Source organism: Camelus dromedarius, chromosome 19 (genome assembly GCF_036321535.1).
Source record: "Camelus dromedarius isolate mCamDro1 chromosome 19, mCamDro1.pat, whole genome shotgun sequence".
Classification (NCBI taxonomy): Eukaryota; Metazoa; Chordata; class Mammalia; order Artiodactyla; family Camelidae; genus Camelus; species Camelus dromedarius.
The window spans coordinates 40,162,881-40,184,112 of record NC_087454.1 but is presented as its reverse complement, the minus strand read 5'-3'; positions in this window follow the sequence as shown (position 1 = coordinate 40,184,112).

The window sequence follows — 21,232 nt, the reverse complement described above, 5'->3', positions numbered from 1 at the left end:
TAGTGTCTTGTCTAATGCTTAAGTATTTAAGCCATTTTGAGTTTGTTTCTTTTTGGGGTTTTTTTTGTGACTCTATTGTATGCTTTCGATTTGGGGTTACCTTATTTTTCAAGTATATCAACCCATTACTATATCTATTTCCTATAGACTGGTAATCACATAGGCTCCAACACATCCTAAGAATAATGAGAAAAAAAAAGAAAGAGAAAAAAATCTATCTTTTCTTGCTACCGTCTCCCATTCCCACCTTTTTGTATTTTGATGTACTTTTTTCTTTTTTACATTTTCATGTTTATTCTCTTGTAACTCGTTATTGCATTTTCAACTATGGATTTCCCATTTCTATAGCATCCTGCTTCCTTTCTGTTTAGAGTAGAACCTTTTAATGTCTCTGTTTGGGTCAATTATGCTGAATTATCTCCCCAACCCCTCCCCACTGTGCCTCTGTATCCTCAGTCCCGGGAAGCCAAACCATCATAGCCTTCATCAGTTCTGGGAAATCAATCTTCAGAGTGGGAAAAAAACATTGAAAAATAATATTCTGTGTGTTGCTTTCTACCCTTGCCCAGAGAGTGAGAATCACCTCTGTAGGCGGAGGAAGAAAGTTGGAGGTGCGGGGCAGAAAGTCTTTTCTCCTTTTGCTAATGAAAAAATGATTGCCTTTGTAATTAGTGATGATGCCTTTTAAATTGGTGAGATCGAGATTCCACAGCTTCAGCGCCTGTGAATAACCAGCTGGGAGAAAGCTCTCCAGGGTCCCTGCAGTGGGAAAGGCAGCCCCTCTGAGCACCTGTTCTTCTGTAATTTTCCTGCCTCCACACGGTTTCGCTAGGCACCGTGCAGGACGATGCAGTTCCCCGAGGTGGAGGACGGCGAGACCCCTGCTGGGTGGTGAGCCACAGGAGCCCACACTTGAAGGACAAATTGAAGAGTAGTGGGGAGGGCGTAGGAACAGAGGATGGTTGAGACCCAGGATGGAGTCCTGGAGTCCAGCAGGCGAGGCTGGCGGGGCAGATGGGGCCCTGGGGCATGGGCAGTCCTTGAGGGATCTGAAGCAAAGATATGAACCAAGAGACTGGGCTTGTGTGGGGGAACAGCGCGCCCTGGGGGCCGCGGGGGAACGCAGCAAGCCCAGGGGGAGCGGGCAGTTCCCCAAAGTTGGGTTGACAGGTCACAACCAACTCACTGGGGACAGAGAGGTACCGATATATTGTTAACATTTTGTCCCTCTTCCTGGAAAAGAAACTGCTTCCTGTTGAATAGCCTGTGTCATTAGTGAGAATTAAAGACATGAAGCAACATTTCCTCAAAAGTCATCCATTCTGTAGTTGTTAGTAAGGGTCAAATGCAAACTTGAATAGACTAAATCAAACATTCATCATTGGATTTTAAAATCCTTTAAAATAAAAATTCTTGCTGTCTTTGTTCTTCATTTCAGGGTTCACTTGGTAATAATAATAGTAACTAAAGCAACAGCAAACCCTTAAAGAACTCTGTCCTGCTGTTCCAGGAACTCTGTGTTCATGACAACACAATGAGGTTGCACTTTACAGGAAGGACAGTCATTAATCACACAGCTAGTAAATGGCAGAGCTGGGACTTGAACCCAAGCTGTCTGGCCCCAGAGCCCCCTCTCAGGCCCTTCACTGCAGCTCATCACTTGGCATGCCTGACACAGGCCAGCATTAAGGAGCAGCGTGACCTTGGCCAAGGCTGCTTCACTGCTTGGTCTCTGTTTCCTCATCTGTAGAATGGGGGTGTGGGCAGTGAACTATGTGAGCTCAGTGGTCACTTCCTCCAGCTCTGCTACTCTACTGCTTTTAGTTAGTTTAGTAAGTATCCGAGCCCCTGCTTGGCCAACGCATGGGCTGCCGCTTAGCTAGGCCCTGGGTTACAGAGAAAAGAAAGTTCAGCCTGCTTCTCCGAGGAGCCTGTGTCCCTCCAAGGAAAAGAGCTGCGAGGCCCAGGCTCCCTCGCTGGCAGTCGGGGGCTGGGCAAGAAAGTCTGATAGAAGATGGAGGCAGAGCCCCTCCGAAAACAGTGGTGGCCACACAGTTCTCTGAAGAGGGATTGTCTGTCCAGGCTGCTGAGAGGGGGGTCCTCATGAGGCCAGTAGTCCCCCCAACCTAAGCCCTCAGGACAAAGATCCAGCCATCCCTGCAGTGTCACCATAGAGCCAGACCATCCACATCACTGTGCCTCTGTGCTCCTTTGTCTTGGGGCCTCTCTTCCCCCTACACCCAGAAGACTTTTCTCCCTCTCTTCCCTGAGTGTCCCCTCACTTCACCCGTGGTCCCTGCTTCCTGGGCCACCATCTCTGGAGTTGACACTTTGCCCCCTCACACCCCTCCCGTTTGATCAGGAGGCTGGGTTGGCCTCCTTGTGCTCACTTTCCACCTTCAGATGATTGCTCCTCCCCTCGTAGGAGCACATGGAAAACCCAGATCCTTTCCTTGTAGTGCCTGCCACCCTGGCCTCCCTGCTCATCTGCCTCAGCCAGGAGCACCTGGACCACCAGCTCTGTATTGCCTCGCCTCCTACCATCAAGACGCCAAAGTTCATTCTCCCTCCTCCACCCAGTATGGTCATTTTAGGGTCTTCTCCGTCAGCCTGAGCCAGCCACCCCCCATTCACCCTACCCCCGGGCTCATACCCGGGCGTGTCTCCACCCCAGTTCCAGCCTCTCTCCTTTAAGTGCCCACCTCTAACCGTCCAGCTGCTTCTCCACCAGCCTCCCTGGTCCTCCTTCACCCTCACTGGGGCATCAAGTGCTGACTCCTCTGCTTTCCTGCCTGTCCACGTTCCTCTTACTTCCACTTCCACACCTTCGGGCTCTGCATCCACAGTCAGCACTCTCTTTATGACAGACAAAACCCCCTTGAGCCTTGACCTTTTCAGTTCCTCACCAGGCCGACTTCCATCTCGGTTCACCCAGCTCTACTTGTTCTGAGCCTGCAGGCAGCAGGCTCTGCCAGCACAGATTTCCAAGACTACAAATCAATGCCCACCATGTTGCCGCTGCCAGGCAATCCTCCAGGATTTCTCTAGTGAGCACATTTCCCCACTTACCACTCAGTGGTGTCAACATTCTCTGCTCTCTGCACACCTCTAAGCTTCCCTCTGTCTCTTCCCTGACTCCCAGCAGATGGACTTGCCTCCTGCTTCAGAGAGAATGGCATGTCACTGGAAAGGAACTCGCTCACCTGCAGCAAATCTGCTCACCTCTCCTTTTCTCTGCCCCTCTCCCACCTGGACGCTAGCTGTAGTTGTTCTTAATTCAGTGAGTTTAGTTGACATATATATACACAGTTAAAAGCATAGCACATTATCGGCTACCTTCTAGGGCTTACTTTTTCAATTTAACATGGAGTGTGTGATTCATCCACTTCGTTGCATGTACCTGCTGTTCACTTGTTTTAACTGATCTTAAATGTTGTGTGTGTGAAAGTAACACAAGGCAAGGGTAAGCCAGGATTCAGGATGCTGGTTACTTCCTGTGAGAAGAGGCCAAGAGCAGGATAGGACACAGTATGTCACTGTCAATAGTCCTGTTCTGATGCTGGGTGAAAGGTTCACAACTGTTTCTTAAAATATAGATTTTAATACATAAATACCTCTGACAGGCACCTAAGGTGAGAATGTGTCATGAACCAAGACGTACAATGGGTAATATTACATCATTATTGTTATGTATTCTTGTTATAAAATATATTAATCATAATCCTACATTGTTATGTGTTATATATTATATAGATGCATGGATTATATATTATGTATAGAAATACCTACATATGTATTATATACTATCTAATAATAAATAAACAGAGCATAATATGCTAGTATATCTATTATTATGTATTATTTAATAAATAATAACATACTATATCCTGTTATTTGACATGGCACCTAATCTTTAATCAAATGAATATATGTCACTATATGTAATGGTAATTAATAAAATTAAATGAGAAAGCCCGCATCTTTTAACGCCGACACTGGTCCAGCTGTCACTGTCTTTTCTCTTCCCTTTCATGGCCGAGGTCCTCACAGTGCTATCCGTTCCCCCTTTCATCTCCTCATCCTGAACCTTCCTCCTCCTCCCATCCCATGCTGCCTTCTGCCCCGTGGCCCCTCTAGTCACCAGCGGCCTCAGGGGCACTGATTTGCGGGCATGGTGTCAGGCCCCAGCTCACCTGCCTGTCCGCCGCCTCTGTCACCGCTGGAGGGGCCATGGCGGGGGGCAGAGTGCACCTCTTGTCCTGGAAGAGAACACAGCACAGACTCAGTGACAAGCAGCAGGTGTGGCCGGGACCTGAAGGACTGGGGGGAGAGCCAGACTGTCTGCATCCAGACCTGGGGCACTTGGAGTGTGAAGAAGGCCCGTCCTCACTGCCACTGAAGTGAGGAAAACACCCTCAGGTGAGTTAAAGTGCTGATGACCTAGGTCTGTTGGCTGGAAAGGACAAACGGGCCCCTAAGGGGAGGGTAGTTGATGTTCCAGGCCCCACCATGGCCCTAAGGGCTGGCGGGGAACCAGGTTGGACGCTCCACTGGACCCAGTGCCCCCAAGGGTGTGGGGCCTTCAGGAACAAACAGAAAGCCCTCTGTCTCTGGGGGGAACGGGGCAGTGTGGGAGCATCCCTGCAGTGAGTCAAGTGACGTCAGTGCTTGTGGGATCCGTTTTTATGGCCACACTGAGCCTCAGCAGAAGCCACAGCAGGAGTTGATTCTTGTCTCTCCAGCTGCCATCGTGTCTGAGTGCCAGGCTTTAGACACGATCCCCTGGGGCGCTAGGACAGTTACAGACAGGCGGGTCGGGGATGCCTCAAGAGGGCGATACTGGCCTTCCTGCCGACATGATTACACAAAGATCCAACAATCCATCGATGGGAAGAAAATAAGTACCATGGTCACATCTGGACCCCAAGCTTAGACGTGGTATATGGGTGACATTTATCGACAATCCGGCGAAGTTCCGGCCAGAGCTAGAGGCCAGGGCAGCAAGACGGGAGTGGCACTAAGGAGCATCGTGGTGCAGAGGCTAGACTGGGGGTCTGCAGGCTCCTCCCAGGAGGAGCCTCAGTGTTTGGGAGGCGGCTAACGTGCTTGCTTCGTGTCACCAGCAAGTGATGCCACCTGTTGAAAATCAGCTATAATCCTGACCCGGGTCAGCCCTGGGTGATGTGATAAAGGCTCCTACAAGAGGGAGCACCAAACGGATAGTGAACCAACCAACAGGCTGATGAGTTTCTGGCCTGTGTTTTTCGTGCTTTCGTAGCCAAGAATGAGGAGAGATTTGAATGTCTCACCGTGAAGATTTTAACAACTTAAGAGAGTTCCGTTTCTCACTGCAGTTCAGTGTCACCCAGAGGAATTCAGGAGGTGTTTAGACCCAGTGGAGACAAACGGCCTCTTTGTTCCTCATCAACCTGGCAAACCCACCAGCCCTCTATGGCCAGACCTTGGCAAGTGCCTTCCCTTGTTCTAACAAAACCCTTTCCACACACGCCTGTGGTATACTTTTTTTTTTTAATTAATGGGAATGAAGATAGCTTACAGTCTCCTCAGGCCTTTCCTTAGGGCTTCTGACCTTAGACCCCGGCAAGGGGGCCCTCCCCCAACACGCTGCCCTGGGTCCTGCACTACAGAGGGTCCCTCTGGCCCTGACACTTCCTCTGGCCATGCCCTCCATGGGGTGGAGTCAGCAGGGCCAAGGGGACACGGTCATTGGCTCCATCCCGTGCTCTAGAAACTCAGGAACCCAAATGCCCTGCCTCAGTAGCCCCTGACCCATTTCTAGTGCCTGCACCGGCTCTCCCCGGAGTTCAGATTCCCAGGACTCACAGAGAGGCCAAAGGGCAGCTGTTTTCATAGAGGGTATGAGCAGAGCCTGGACGTGAGGTCTGAGTGTTCCCCTGTGCACATCCAAGGCCCCTTGTGGCAAGGGATGGGCCCAGCATTGGGAAGAAAAGGGTCAGGCTAGTGGTCAGAGACTGGGAATCAGCTCTCCCCACATGCTCTCTTTCTTTGCCGGACTCCCCTGTGTCTGGGAATTCTAAATTTGAATCTGACCTTCCCCCTTATAATGAATGTATATTTGTAAAGGCAGGAGTTTAGAACCTACTGCACTTCACATGTTTACATGTATAGGATGTGAGCTCCCAGGTATGCTCTGGCCCCGCACTTCCAAAGGTCCAGAGCAGTTATGTTGGCTCTACTGATACTGTAAGTGGTAAAGACCATCTCCAGAGAGGAGGGGCTCCTGCTTCACGCTCCAAAGTCAGGATCTTCTGAGTGGATAAAACAATGGACACTGTGACCCTCAAGTGTAAATTGATTTAGAATAACGCCAAAGTGTGTAAGACGTGTGTGTGAGCACGCGCGCACCTTTGGACGTGTGTGGTACATGACTGTGTGTGTGCGTGCACACGCGCAACTGGGGATGTATGTGGTTCTGTATGTTATGTGTGTGTGTGCGCCTGAGGACGTGTGTGGTTGTATGTTATGGGTGTGTGTGTGGTACATGACTCTGTGTGTGTGCGTGTGGGGATGTATGTGGAGCAGAGCCAGTGTGTCTGCACTTGTCTTTGTGTGTACATGCATGCATTAGTTTTAATAGTAGAAGCTCTCATTTAGAATTATGAAGTAGTAAAAATTGTATGATGTCCTTTGCTGTATAATTCAAAATTAAAATAATGTTCAATAACCAGAAATTTAGTCCCCCTCAGATTCTGATTTTTTTCCCATATTGATTATGTCTTCATTTTACTGATGAGGAAACTGTAGCTTAGAGATGTTAACTGACTCAACCAAGGGCATGGAGCTCACGAGCCCAGGACCAGGACGCAGTCCAAGCCGCGCTGCTCCAGAGGCCTGGAGCCATGCTCACGATCACGCGTGGCCGCTTGGCGGGGGAACAGATCCTGATGGGCTGTGGCCAGCGTGCAGGCTGCCCAAGCCGGGGACTCGGGAAGCCGGGCGGAGAGTACCAGACAGCAGACAAGAGTGAAGGGCTGCTCAGAAATCAGATAGGTTCCTAGGTCTTGGATGAGGAAGGAGGCTCACTGCTCATCCTTGATCCCTTTGCTGGTGGCCAAAAGGGACCAAGGCCCACGAGAGCACTTCTGGCAGCTGCCTGCCAAAACCAGGAAAAGGACTGCTCAGGACTGGCTCTGCAGTAGGAGCAGAGGAAGGGAATGTCGCCTCCAGGTGGGCATCCTTGGTGATGGCAGTAGGAGGCCTAGCAGCCTTGGTATAGGGGTGGCAGGACAAGGTCCTAGTGGATGATCATTTTCACGTGTCTTAAAAATCATTGCTTCATATATTTTATCCATTTTGTGGTTTATTTTTGGGTGGTAAATATGGTCTGTTTTCCTCCATATTACCTGCATAGATTAATTTTTTATTGTTAATTTTCTCTTCAGTGATTTGGAAGCTATATTGCCTCTTAATGAAAATTCTCTCTAAATTTTTATAAATCATCTCTGAGTACATAACATTATATGAAATTGGACCAGTATTCTTATGAGTCTCAAAAATGATATAATCTATTAGATCCTGTTCCTCAATAATGATAAATTTAGCATATTTTACCTCTCTGCTGTCCCAAATTGTGTGTGTGTGTGTGTGTGTGCTCCAGTTGCTACTTTTTAGACAGTTGCTTTAAGTTTGTTATATTAACAAAGAAAATATAGGTATAAACATCTTGGATTTCATTGCTCACTACCATTATTTATTCCCATGTCTTTCCCACTTTTGAGTTATTTACTTATCAGGATTTCCCAATCAACTGGACACAAGATTGACTAATTTTTTTCGAGTGGTGGACTTGGAACACTTACATATCTATATGCAGATTTATGTTCTCCTCATCAACAACACTCAGCGTGTTGTTGATAGCCTAAGCCTTGTTTTAAATTAAGGCATTCTTTTTCATCACCAAAAAAAAAATTTCTTAATTTAAGGTGCTGTCTTTTTATGACTGGCTAGTCCTGTATGGTGAATGGATATTAATAGAGATTTCCTTAACCTTCCTCCTTCTTTTTGCCATAACTCGAATTCATTGAGAAGCATGTTTTTTTCATTTCTCAGTTGGGCTTCCACTTTGACTTCCGCTTTAAACCATCACACCACTCATTTTCTCCATGCTTATTCCTGAAAAAGTGAGCTCTCTATTGGTTTAAATGTGGTTCCCGTCAAAGATGTGTGACTCCCTGTCCAAAGGTCCAAAGGAAGGGAAAAGGAAAGATTCCTGTTTCTGGTGGTTACATATTGTCAGGTTAGAGATCTAGTTATCTGTGTGGCTGCGGTGGAATCTGCAATATCTTGGCTCAGAGTTTCCTTTTTCTGGCTTAGTAGGGGAGCCGCATTAGCTGGGGTCATGGTGCTGTGGCCGTTGTCAGGATCCCGGGGCTGAGGCAGCCCCTCTCCCCCCTTGTTATTTTGATCTTGCAAACTGGGTCCCAGCTATGCAAACCCTGCACCTGGCGGCCAGGATTGCCCCCCACGTGACGCGTCCCCAGTTCCTCGGGGTCCCTCACTGCTATCAGCTAGCTCCAGTAAGAGTACGAGATGCCTTCCACTGCGGTCCTTCCTCCTTCCTCTCCAGGCAGGCCCCCCTTTCCCACTAGTTGGCCCTAAGCCTTCTCTCTTGCGCTACATACGCTGATGGAATTCCTCAGGGTTTCCAGCAGGTAGATGGTGCTCTTCTATGTTTGGACCCCTTCAGTGCTTGCAGTGGAAATTTAGGAGGTGGGAAGGAGGAGCTTGGGGGTTCTCCGTATTTAGGGGCTCCCTATCCAGCAGATTCAACTAACTGTGGATTGAAAATATTCCGGAAAAACAGAAAGCTTCAAAAAGCAACACTTGAATTTGCCACACACCGGCAACTGCTTACATAGCATTCATGTTTTACTAGATACCATGAGTAATCTGGAGATACTTTACACAGGAGGACACAGCAAAAGAGAAAGTGACAACAAATATATGTGTATATTCATGTATAACTGAAAACTTGTGCTGTATGCTGGAATTTGATACAACATTGTAAAATGACTATAACTCAATAAAAAAAAGTTTGAATATATATAAAAAATTACATGGGAGGATGTACATGATTTCCATGCAAGTCCTATGTCATTTTATACAAGAGATGTCAGCATCCATGGATGTTGATGTCGAGGGGAGTCCTGGAAACAGTGCCCCATGGTTACCAAGGGATGACTGAAAGTCTAGGCTCCTTATCACAGCCCGTAAGGTCCCCACGTGGTCTGAATCCTACCTGTACCACACTTCCCTTGTCACTCTCATCCAGCCCTTGCAGACTGTCATCTGATTCTTGAACAGGCCACACCCACTGCACTTCATTTCTGGCCCCTAGAAATACCCGTTACTTTCTGAGCATGGCTCTGCTTTCCCAAAATGGGCTGCATTGCCACTAGAGAAGACAGTGTGGAGGTTCCTTTAAAAACTGAAAATGGACTTAACTCATGATCCAGCCTTCCCACTCCTGGGCATATATCAGAAGAAAACTCTAATTCAAAAAGTCACATGCACCTCAATGCTCAGAGCAGCACTATTTATAATAGCCAGGACATGGCAACAACCCAAATGTCCATCGACAGCTGACTGGATAAAGAAGTAGTAGTATATTTATACAATGGAATACTACTCAGCCATGAAAAAAACAAAATAATGTCATTTGCAGCAGCATGGATGGACGTAGAGATAGTCATTCTAAGTGAAGTAAGCCAGAAAAAGAGAAAAATGCCATATGACATCACTTATATGTGGAATCTAAAAAAAGACACAAATGAACTTAACTACAAAAGAGAAACAGACCCACAGACATAGAGAAACAAACTTACGGTTACCAGGGAGAGAAGGGGATGGGAAGGGATAAATATGGGAATTCGAAAAGTGTCCCTCTTGGGGAGTGATGGAAAAGTTAGCTATGTAGATCGTGGTGATGGTTTTCTGGGTGTAGACATTTATCAAATTCATCAAATAGTACATGTGAAATATGTGTATTTTACTGTACAGGAATCATACCACAATAAAGGTGCCTGTAAAAAAACAGGAAAAGATTGGCGGCATTGTGTCCAACGTTTTTATGTGTCTTCAGTGAGTGGGTCTTCAAGTTTCTGGTCTGCCATATTTTCTGAACCAGAAGTGCCCTCCTTCCCTTTTCTTTGGTAAACTGTCAGTGGGTGGCATTTATTCCCGTGGCTTCAACTGCTCGCTGTCCACTGATTAACTGTCAAATCTTTTCCAGCGTGGACATCTCAGTTCAGTCCCAGAAATATACTTCTAATTGACAAGTAGACATTCCCATTTTATTAGCCCATAAAAATCTCAAGCTCTGTATGATTGGATTTACACTCGCTCAGAAGTAGGTTTACTTCTTCAAACAATGGCATCACTATTCCATCTGTATTCCATGCCATACATCTGGGAGTTTTCCAGTAATTTTCCACAACCTCACCCCCATCAGTACTACAGTTCTATTCCTTAATGTCCCCCAACTAAGTCCCTGCTCTCGCTCCCCACTGCATTAATTCACACCCATTGCTATTCTCCCCAGTGCTGTTCTTTAGAGTGAAGAATCCACTTTGCTCACTTTTAATGACTAATCTGTGTCACTCTCTTCCTTAAAACCCCAAAGAATTCCCCGCTGCTTATGTGAGGAAGTCCACGCTCCCTGATTTAACGTCACACCTTCTCATCACCTAGTTGCTGCTTTTTTTAGCCGCAGCTTCCGTTAGTTCCCCACAGCCTCTAGCCTCACTGACCTTCCTTCCCTAAGTGCAAAGTGCTCTTAGACACGACCAGGCATCTGCACGAGACACGCAAGCTGCCGAGTATCCTGTCCCCACCACGGACTCTCCTGGTCTAGAGATTTGCTGGAATCCTTCAGATGTCAGGGCAGAAAGCATTTCCTCTCTGACACCTTCCCTACCTTCTAGAACCCAGCCCCAGGCAGTGCAAAAGCCCCTCTGAACATACAGTATACATGATGCCAAGTGACTCTTATCGCATTGTTTTGAAAACCTATTTAAATTTGTCTCTTCCACGACACACTGTGATCTCCTTGAGGGATGGGTGGCTGTGTGGTATTTGTCTAGACAGCTAATGTCTGGCACAGACCCCGGGCCATCGGAAAAAGTCTGCTGACTCATCAAAAAGAATTGTCGTATTTGCGACGTAAGAAATACTACATGATTTCTGAACTTACAACATCTGGCAAGGGTCCAAATAATTTCACATAGCACTACAGAGGAAAAATATGTGTCTTCTTTTCCTCTTTGTGAGCCCGAGATCATAGGCATCCTGGAACGAAGGTGTCACTCTAAGCTGTCTGTCCCCTAGGCTGTCACGTCCAGCTTCAACATATGTTTTAGAAGTTGTAGGGATATGTGTACATCACCCCGTATTACAGCAAACGGTGCTTCAACCTGACCAAGTTTAATGTCCAAATAAAAATCAGAAATCTTCCAAACTGAAGCCTGAAGAAACATTTCCCGTCTCTCCTTCCAGTCTGTCTTCCATCTGCACCCCACATCACCACTGCTCATGTTCATCAGGCCACATTCTTCCTAGAAACATTGTCGGTGGGATACTTGGACTAGAACTAATTACAGCAGTCATGAAAATGGTCCCATGAACGTAGGCTCTGCACAACAAGGATGTTTTGACCTGAGGTCTCAGCCGTGGCCTGCAGGGTCTGTTCACGTGTTCTGCCTGGCTTCCCTGCAGACGTTCGGCAGAAAATCAAGCCTGCAGTTAAAGTCATAGAGGCCCAAGAAATCCAGAAAAATAGAGTGAGATTCCTCTCCTTGGGAATATTTTTGAAACTCACCCACTAATAGGAAGAAGAGATGTAAGAGGTTCGTTTCAGAGCAGATGATGTCCAACTGCAGGTGGGTCAGTTTTATGATTGTTGTCCACTGGTTGGCTTTCTGCTGCTTCTAACACGCTGCTGTTTAGAGAAGTGGCCTGAGTTGGCCCTCAGAGCAGAAAGGTGAGCTGGGCCTGGTGACAGCCAAGCTCCTCTGCTGTGTAGTAAACTGCTGGGAAGGAAGAGATGGCCCAGGGCTTTCTCTGACTCTCTCCCTCAGTTATAAACTCTATGAAGGGAAAATGGAACAAAAAAACTTAATTCAACATGGTATTGTCAAAGTATAAAAATAATTGTCTTTGGAGGGGATGGTATAATTCAAGGGGTAGAGTATGTGCTGGGTTCAATTTGCAGTACCTCAATGTAAAAAAAATAATAAGAAAAAGTGTTTAAAATAAAAGAAAAATAACAAATAAGAAAAGAGATCTCAAACAACCCAAGTTTAAAAATAAAAAAATATCTTTTAAAAATAGTAGTCAGCTTGGTCTTTTGTTAGATTAGGAGTTTGGGATTAACAGATACACACTACTATGTATAAAATAAATAACCAACTCCCAGGTCCTTAATAACCTTGTTCAACCTGAATCCTTTCTCTTTTTTCCCCTAAGCAACCCGTGGAAGCATCTGAAATTCTCAACTTATAAAAGAATTCATTTAAAGGCGGTTTGAAAGTTACTGGTTAAAACAGTTATTTGTGGTTCCATGAATATAGGTCTAGTTTAGAAAGACAGACAATAAACCAGTAAGCAAATAAATATATGACATACTGCCAGGTACTAACAATTGCCACAAAGAAACATAAAACTTAGGAGAGAAAATGATTGAATAGGAAATATGTGCATGCTATTTTAAAAAATGTGGTCAGATAAGTCCTCTCTGAGGGTAAAATAATTTGAACAAAGTCCTGAATGAAGCAGAAGAGTAAGACACGTAGGTAACAGACAAGAAAAGCCTCCCAGGCCGGGAGAAGTGTAAGTACGAGACTTGGAGTTACAAACACAGCTGTCCTGGTGGGGACCATCTGGGCGGTGAAGATGGGCTGGAGCAGAACGGTGAGAACTGAGGCTTCAGAGGCGGGTGAGGGACCGGATCACACAGGGCCTTGGTAGGGACTCTGGATATCCTTCTGAATACAATGGAAAATCACAACACTATTTTGCAAAGGGGAACAACTTGATCTGATTCACAATTTAATAAAACCGCTGTGGGTAACATATGGGGAATAAGCAATGGAAGCAGGGCAAAGTAAGCTGATGGGAAGCCAGTGGGAAGAGTGCTGCTGACCTGGAGAGAGACACCAAGGTTGGGCTGGGATGATGGCTGGAGACGGGCTGAAAGGGGACACGATTTGACAGTAACGGTCACAGGCTTTAATGCTCGAGTTGGACACAGACACAGAGTGTTTCAGGGTGATGGGTATGTGATATTTGGGGCTGAGCCACAGTTTTTGTGCAGAGACCTGACAGGAGAATAAAGTGGGGACGTTGAGGTCGGTAAGAAGTGTTGGTGGGTGTTGAATTCCCCCTAGAGCCTTGTCTCTGTTCCTCTGTAGATGAAGTCAGCAGAGCAGTGATGGGTGTCCCTAGTTCTGCAGTGAATTGCGTGTCCTTCTCATCGACAAATTCGTGAGGCCGACCTGCCCATACAATTGCAACATCTTGAATCTGCTTCTTTCTATCCAGGAGGAGATTTCCAACTAAGATGCCAATCAAAAATTCCCGTGTCCAGAGTTAGAGATGTGTCACTTTGGGATGATCTCAGAGATGCCTCCACAGAGGATCAGTGTGCTCTCCCTCCCTCAGAGCACACAGTTCCCTTCAGTCCAGTGGGTCTCAGTGGACAAGATTTCACAAATAGCCCCTCTCAGGCCCTGGGGACCAACCTCCTGCTTGGCCGAGCTCTGAAAATGAGCACGAGTTCCGGGCAAAGGGCCTTCTCCAGGGTGCCATCTGGTAGATTACATGAGGACAGTGCACAAAAGAGTGGGAGGGTTGATGGTATAAATGGATTTTAATTTTTGCTCTGAATCTGATTCTGTCCTTCCGTTTTGTTAAGGAAGAGTTCTTAGGCCAGACATGATTCTCCTTTTTTCTTTCTATTTGATCATCCAAGAGGTTTAGATAGGGTATTTGTTTTAGGGTAAGAATCTTTAAAAAAAAAAAAAACCTATGCAAATAGCGTCTTGTTAGGCATTTGGACAAGTAAATTCTCCCAGCAGTATTGAACCCCCTTGTTCCTCCAGGGGGTCTCCAAAGGTATACATGTTCCAAATCTGACCCAAAACCAATGAGCCTTTTTTTCTTAAGCACTTCACCATGGACAAAAGATGTCACTAAAGAAGGTGAGAAAAGAGCAGGTCCCCATCATCCAGAGTCCCTCCCAAAGAACCCACAGAAGTAAAGAGGAGATGAATGAGAGAAACGGTTTATTTATACACACGCAGGAGCCAACCAGAAAAGTAACTACCATGTTAAATGGTGAAAGTTAAAGGCTTTTTTTTTTATCAACCTAACTTAATAGGGCAAAGGGAGAGGAGAGAATTGGCTTCCATGACAGGTTTTCTTCTACATCTATTGAATCTCAGGTGTCTTCAGCTTAAAGTGCTTTTGTATAAACCATGAGTTTTATCTGACTTTCCATTCCTCGAACTTTGTTTTCTTTTTCAAGATTCACTCATGTATTCTGAGCCCCTGGATTTTCCACGTGAATTTTAGATTGATTGTCAATTCCTGCAAAACACCACCTGGGATTTGGGTAGGCTTTTTTGAATCCTTAGATCTATTCTTGGACTATTGTCATCTTAGTAGAATGAAGCCTTCTGCTCCATGAATATGGGATTATTCTCTGTGAATATAGGTCTTAATTTCTCTCAACAGAATCTCTAATCTATTGTAGTCTTCAGTGTCCAAGTCTGGTACTTCTTCCTCACCTCTTTCGGATGCTGATTCAGAAGAGACACGACCACCTGGAGAACCTCTGCTGCCACGGAGTTGACATGGAACTGAGTCCTAAGAAGGCTTTAAATTCTTTTAAAAATAGGATTAATGTACTTTAATTACTCCATAGATGAGTAATGAATGGGTCACATTAACATAGGATTTTAATCCTTTTAGAATTAGTAGAGTAATACAGACACATTACAAAAAATTGAAATATTGCCTAAAAGAGAAGAGATTTGTAATTCCCACCCACAGAGGTGACTGTCATGAATGATTTGGTGCTTATGTCTCAGTCTCTGTCTCTGAGTATGTCTCTCTCCATCTCTGTCTCTCACACACTCACAATCAGATCAATTTACATCTATATTGATTTCATACATATGTGGTCGTGCAGATGGGACCCTGGGTGCAGACAGTGGGTCTGCATACTTCCACCCTGAGGCCTCCCTTGACATTGGGTTGAGACAAGACACCCACTATTCCAACTGCACAGCATTCATTCATCCACATGAACCAGAACGAGTGGACCCCATCTCCTCTCCATCAACATTAGTGTTGCTTTAATTCCGACTGTTTCAACCAGTGCTGTGATGAACACCCTTGAAAAGGCATCTTTGAATAAGTGTGTGAGGATTTTAGTGGGATGAACTCTAAGGATCAGAACTTCTGGGGAAGAGATGCATCTGTGGCCCTTTGATGCGTCCTGCCCCCTGTTCTCCTAAAGAGGAGCGTCCCTTCACTCTTCCTTCCAGGAGATCTGCTGGAGCCTCTGCCTGCTTACATTGTCACCAGGGCCAGTTGTCACCTGACTAAAGACCCACCAGTGTGATGGTGACCGGTGTTCTCTCTGCAGAGTTTCCGTCTGCCTGTGTTCTCACCTGAGAGGTCAAGCATCTCTAACACAAACTGGCCACCTTCATTGCCTCTCATTGGAACTGCCCATGCCTGTTCTGTTTCTGTTTAGAACACTGCGTTTCAAAAGGACTTTGGACTTCAGGGATGGGAAACCTTTCTCCAACCTTGGGTTATGAGGAATGCATTTTACAGGTTCTGCTTTCACTTTCAAGCAGCTTTTCTGGGGTTTTGCTAATTTTTTTCATTTGTTTGGTTTTGTTTTTGCCACAGGAAGAGCTAAGCATCTCCCTTCTGTCTTCTGGCTGTGGTGTCACAGGGGGAACAGCAATGTCTACACTGAGATTATGCACAAAGTTACTAAAAGGGCTTCATTTTGTACATCACATCTTTAATACCCCTGGATAGCCCCTTAAAATGATAAAAACGCAGTTTCAAGTGAAAACAACAAAAAATCCCCAGCCTCAGCTTAAAACATGTGGGCAGGGACAAAAAAAAACCTTTTTTAAGTTTCATTGACAGGGAACAACAAGGAGAGGTAAAGACACGCAGAGAGAAAGAGGACTTGGGGTTGTCAGGGGCTGGGTTAGGAGGGAGGGGAGTGCACGCTCTGGATCCAAGGTTTCACTTTGAGGAAAGAAATAGTGTGAAACTAGATGGTAGTGATTGTCGCACAACATTGTGAATGCCCCTAATGTTCCTGAGTTGCACAATTTAAAAGGGGAAAAGTCTATATTTTATTAATGAAACTCTAAAAAGAAAAATAAAGTATGCCATAAATGACGTGAAACAAAGGAAATTAAAGAAAATCAAACAAAAACATCTCCAGCGGAAGGGAAGTCAAGTTTGGGAGGGGGAGGTGTCTGACGGTGGGATTTTGGAGATTTTGGAGAAGAAGATGTGGGTGGGTGCAGAGGGGGCTCTGCCCCAGGGGGTGGTGATGCCTGAACTGGTTCTCGGTTGCCCAGCAGTCCAGGTGCAGATGCAGGTTCAGGAGGTGCTGCAGGAGCGGCAGGAGGGAGCTCGGGGCCTCCTGCTGGATCCAAATCATCCTTTTTTTGGTTTCTGACATCCTCCCCTGCCCCTGCCTCCTCTGTAACTATTGGATGTGGAGAGAGTTTTAAGTCTTGTGGAAGAGCTCATGCTGTGGGAGAGGAAAAATTTACCCACCTGCCTCCCTTTCCATGTGCCTCTTCAAGGACAGAAACCTTCCCAGAGCTTTCCAGACAGCTCCCACCCAGAAAGTGCCCACAGGATGAGTTCTGTGACTGAATTCTTCCAGACAGGTGGTCTGAGGCCATTCTTTGCTCTGGTCCCAACAGTAGCCTCTGGGGACACCTCCCTGTGTGGCCCAGCCCTCACCCCTCCCTCATCTACACACATGAACCAGCCCTGCATTTCTGACCTTCGGGCTCTGTTTCGGGGGCTCCTGGTCCTCCACCTGACTTGCAGCGAGGTGGGCATGGTGCTCCAGGTCAGAGCCGGGTGTGCTGAGCTACCCGTCAGCACCGGGCAGGTCCCTGGGGAGAGCCCTGGGTGATGTCTGGGTCGGAGGCCTGCCCCACTGATTTGTGGGCCATGGTGGTGGGGACCCCTCCATATCCAGACCCACCTGGGGGCTGGGCTGGCCCTCAGAAGAGTGGCACAGCAGCTCTTCAATTGGGGAGGGGACGTTGGTGTTCTTATTCATCAGCTTCTGTTCAATATGTGGTATCTGGCTCTGCAAAGACAGTGACCAGCAACTGACCCGGCCTGGAAATCTCAGAGCCCTGCCCGGCCAGGACCACTCCTGATTCTGTCCACTCGACCCTCTGCTGCCAGATCAGACTGGGACTATTTTCAGCTCAGACTGCCAGGAGGAAAAGACATACCCAGAGAGCATGGGCCCCACCTTGGTCAGCAGAACAATTCCCTGGCTCTCCTCATCCCATCCAGCCAGCTTTGACCTGGGCTGTGGGTGTGACCGGTCCCCCAAGCCTCTGACCTGCTCTTGCTTGAGTCAGAAACCCATCCCCAACGTGACTGCTCTACTTCCACCAGCCAGGAAGGGGCCGTGGTTCTACCTGGGTGGGATCTGAGAGGTGGCCAGGGCTGGGAGGGCCTGCCCTGGGCCTCCCTGTGTTACCTTTGGGCCTCTCTGGCCAAAAGGCCAGAGGCGCCTTGGGTGAGACCTGACCCAGCGCCGGCAGCATTGGTACAGCCCCTCGCTGTGGGCTTTCCAGGGTCTGCGGCCTCGGGATATTGGGATGCAGCAGAATATGCCTCTGTCTCAAACCAAGTGAGCTGAGTAGGGACTTCTCTATAGAGTGGATGCCTGGTGACATCGGTTCCAAGTTCTGTTGGGCTCTATTGCCAGGGAAGTGAGGTCACTTCCTGGGGTACACTTATCCAAACTTCCTCCTGGCACAAAGCTCCCCAAGGGCCTTTCTGGGCGGCCGATCTCTCATTTCTCACTCCATGCCATGTCCACACACAGTGACACCAACTCAGCCCACCCCCCATAGCCCTGGGGAGGCCTGGATGCAGCCAGCGCCGCAGCTCTGAAGACACAGTTGGGTTCAGACCTGGTTCCCCCTACTCAGCAGTGCAGTCACCCTGGACAAGCCACGTGCCTCTCAGGGTCTCCCCAATCCCCCATCGGCACATTGGGGATCATTCTGGCCCCTGCTTCCTAGAGAAGCCATCCTGTCTCTAGACCTAGAAACACCTACTGCATCTGTCACCCCCATGGGCTGGCATCACAGGGAGCTCGTGCACAGACTCAGCAAAGGAAGGACCCCACAAAGGGCTGGCAGAGTGCAGAGCACATGCCACACAGGCCTGGGTCTGCCCTGGGGTCTGGAGAAAGTCACTTTCCTTGCTGCTTGCTTCCCAGCTCCCAGTCATGTGACTGAAATTAAATACAACTGTGACATCGTCCGCTCTGGCATACAACCTCCTAGGTCATTCTGTCATGTTGACATACAGGCCCAGTGTCCCATCTCGGCCTCTGTGGTGGGCTGCCCCACAATGTCTTCCTATTTTTTCCCTTCTGTTCCCATGCTATTGTGTGATCCCAACACCCTCCCCTGGAGGGTGGATGGACTTTGGGACCAGGTTCTGACATGCAGACTGACTTGTGAAAATGTGCATGAGTTCCACTCATTACCAGCTCCAGTGTTCCTTCTCTCTGTCTCTTTCTCTCAGTGCCTCTCTCTCTGACTTGTCTCTCTCTCTGTTTCTCTGTCTCTCCCTGCTTCTCTGTGTTTCAGTCTGTCTGTCTCTTTTCCTGTATGTATGTGTGTATATATTTATGCGTATATGTGTGTACTTATGTGTGTGTATTTTTCAGGCCCAGGGCAGGTCACTTCTGAAAATCCCTTGATGGCATATTGATTATTTTGAATTCATGTTACTAAAGAAAAATTATCTTTGAAAATTGTGCAAGCACTTTGGTGGGATCTTCTCTAAGGATCAGCACTGCTAGGGAAGGGATGCACCTCTGGCACTTTGGTGTATCCTGCACCTTGTTCTGCCAGAGAGGAGCGTCCATTTGCTCTTCCCTCCAGGGGACCTCCTGGGGCCTCTGCCTGCTCACGTTGTCACCAGGGCTGGTTGTCACCGGGCTAAAGACCTGCCAGTGTGATGGTGGCCAATGCTGTCTCTGCAGTCTGTCCGTCTGCCTGTGTCCTCACCTGAGAGGTCGAGCATCTCTAGCACACACCGGCCACCTGCACTGCCTCTCGTTGGAACTGCCTGTGTGTGTTTTGTTTCTTTTCAGAACACTGGGCTTCAAGAGGTTTTTGGAACATGGGGATGTGTAGCTTTTCTCCGACCTTGGGTCATGAGGAAAGCTTTTTCCAGGCTGTGGTTTGTATTTCCAGCTGTCTTACTTGACCTTTGTTTTCTGCTTTTGTTTGGTTTTATTTTGTCACAAGAAGAGCTAAGCATCTCCCTTCTGGCTCTGGTTTCACATTTAGAACAGCAGTGCCTACCCCGAGATTATGCACAGAGTTACTAAAAGGGCTTCATTTGGTACGTCTCATCTTTAATCCATCTGGATTTTCCTCTCAAAATACAAAAATGCTAATTCACGTCAAAACAAACAAACAAAAAATTCACCCGTCCATACTTAAGATATGTGGGCAAACAAACAAACAAAAGCCACCTTTTATATGATTTCATTGATAGGGAACCTCCAGTATAGGTAAAGACAGAGAGAGACGAAGGGGATTAGGACTTGTCACGGGCTGGGGGAGGTAGGATGTGGGGTGTGCTTTGTATACAAGCTTTTACTTTGAGGAAGGAAATAGTCTGAAACCAGTGGTGTTGGTCTCACAGCATTGTGAATGCACTTAATGTTCCTTAAAACTGCACAATTAAAAATGGGAAAAAGCCAAACTTTATTCTTATAAACTTAAAACAAAAATAGAATATAATATAATAGAAAAAAAAATCTGACTCCATAGAAGATCTGTCCTTTTGGCTTTAACCCTGTGCCCTCTTTTCTAGGCTTAGTCATATTAGCTCGGCATCTTTTGTAAAACAATGTTGCCTTTAGCCTGAAATATACAGGAGAGCCTATTTTCAAGGCTCTGATCTTTAAGGATATTACCACTTTTGCACTTATATAAAGACAACAAGTTGCAGAATAGAAAATAACTTTTGTTTCGTTAGAGGTTTTACAGAGGCTCTATGACCTGGTCTACGTAGACAGCTGCAGACCAGGATAATGGCAGACTAATATCTTGGAGAACCATCTTCCCCAAGTCAGACTTCAGACTCCTTTTCTACTAAAAAGGGGAGGGGCTGTGGTTGGTTGTTGCAAACTTCTTGGTGTAGGATTTCGTTGTTCTGGGAATCCTTTGCAGCTGAACACGTGGGTCAGATCATGGTGTTCCTGTAAAACCTGCAACAAAACAAACTTTTTCTATTCTGCAACTTGTTATCTTTATAGAAGTGCAAAAGTGTTAATATCCTTAAAGGTCAGAGTTTTGAGAATAGGCTCTCCTGTTTATTTCAGCCTAAAGGCAACATTGTTTTACACAAGGTGCAGAGCTAGCAAGACTAAGCCTAGAAAACAGGGCAGAGGGTTAAAGGAAAAGGCACAGATCCAATATGGAGTCAGATTTGTTCTTCTCTATTACAGTGACTTTTGGTGAGAAATAAGAGGATGATTCCTGGGTGGGTCTTCCACTGTCCCAGGCTGGAGTTCAGGCAGGATCCCTGCCAGATTCACCATGACTTTGGACCTGATCTCCCGCAGAGAAAGTGACAATTATTGGATTAAAATTACCTGTCAAAATTCCTTCAATTGCCTGTAAATTGTACGACAGCAGGGGATGTCTCAGTGGCCAGTCAACTGCCAGTCTCCCCTGGTGCAAGGAAGAAGCATCGCGGCAGGCTCCATGGTGGCCTGGCCAGTGCACCTGCCTACTTTGCTCTTCAGCCTTGGCTTCCGAACTTTGACGCTTTAAAAGCTCCCGTCCCTCTTCCCTCTGGCCTGGTGTGAATGAACAAGGTCCCTGCACACAACTGGGCTGAGCCCAGGCCATGAACACAGCCC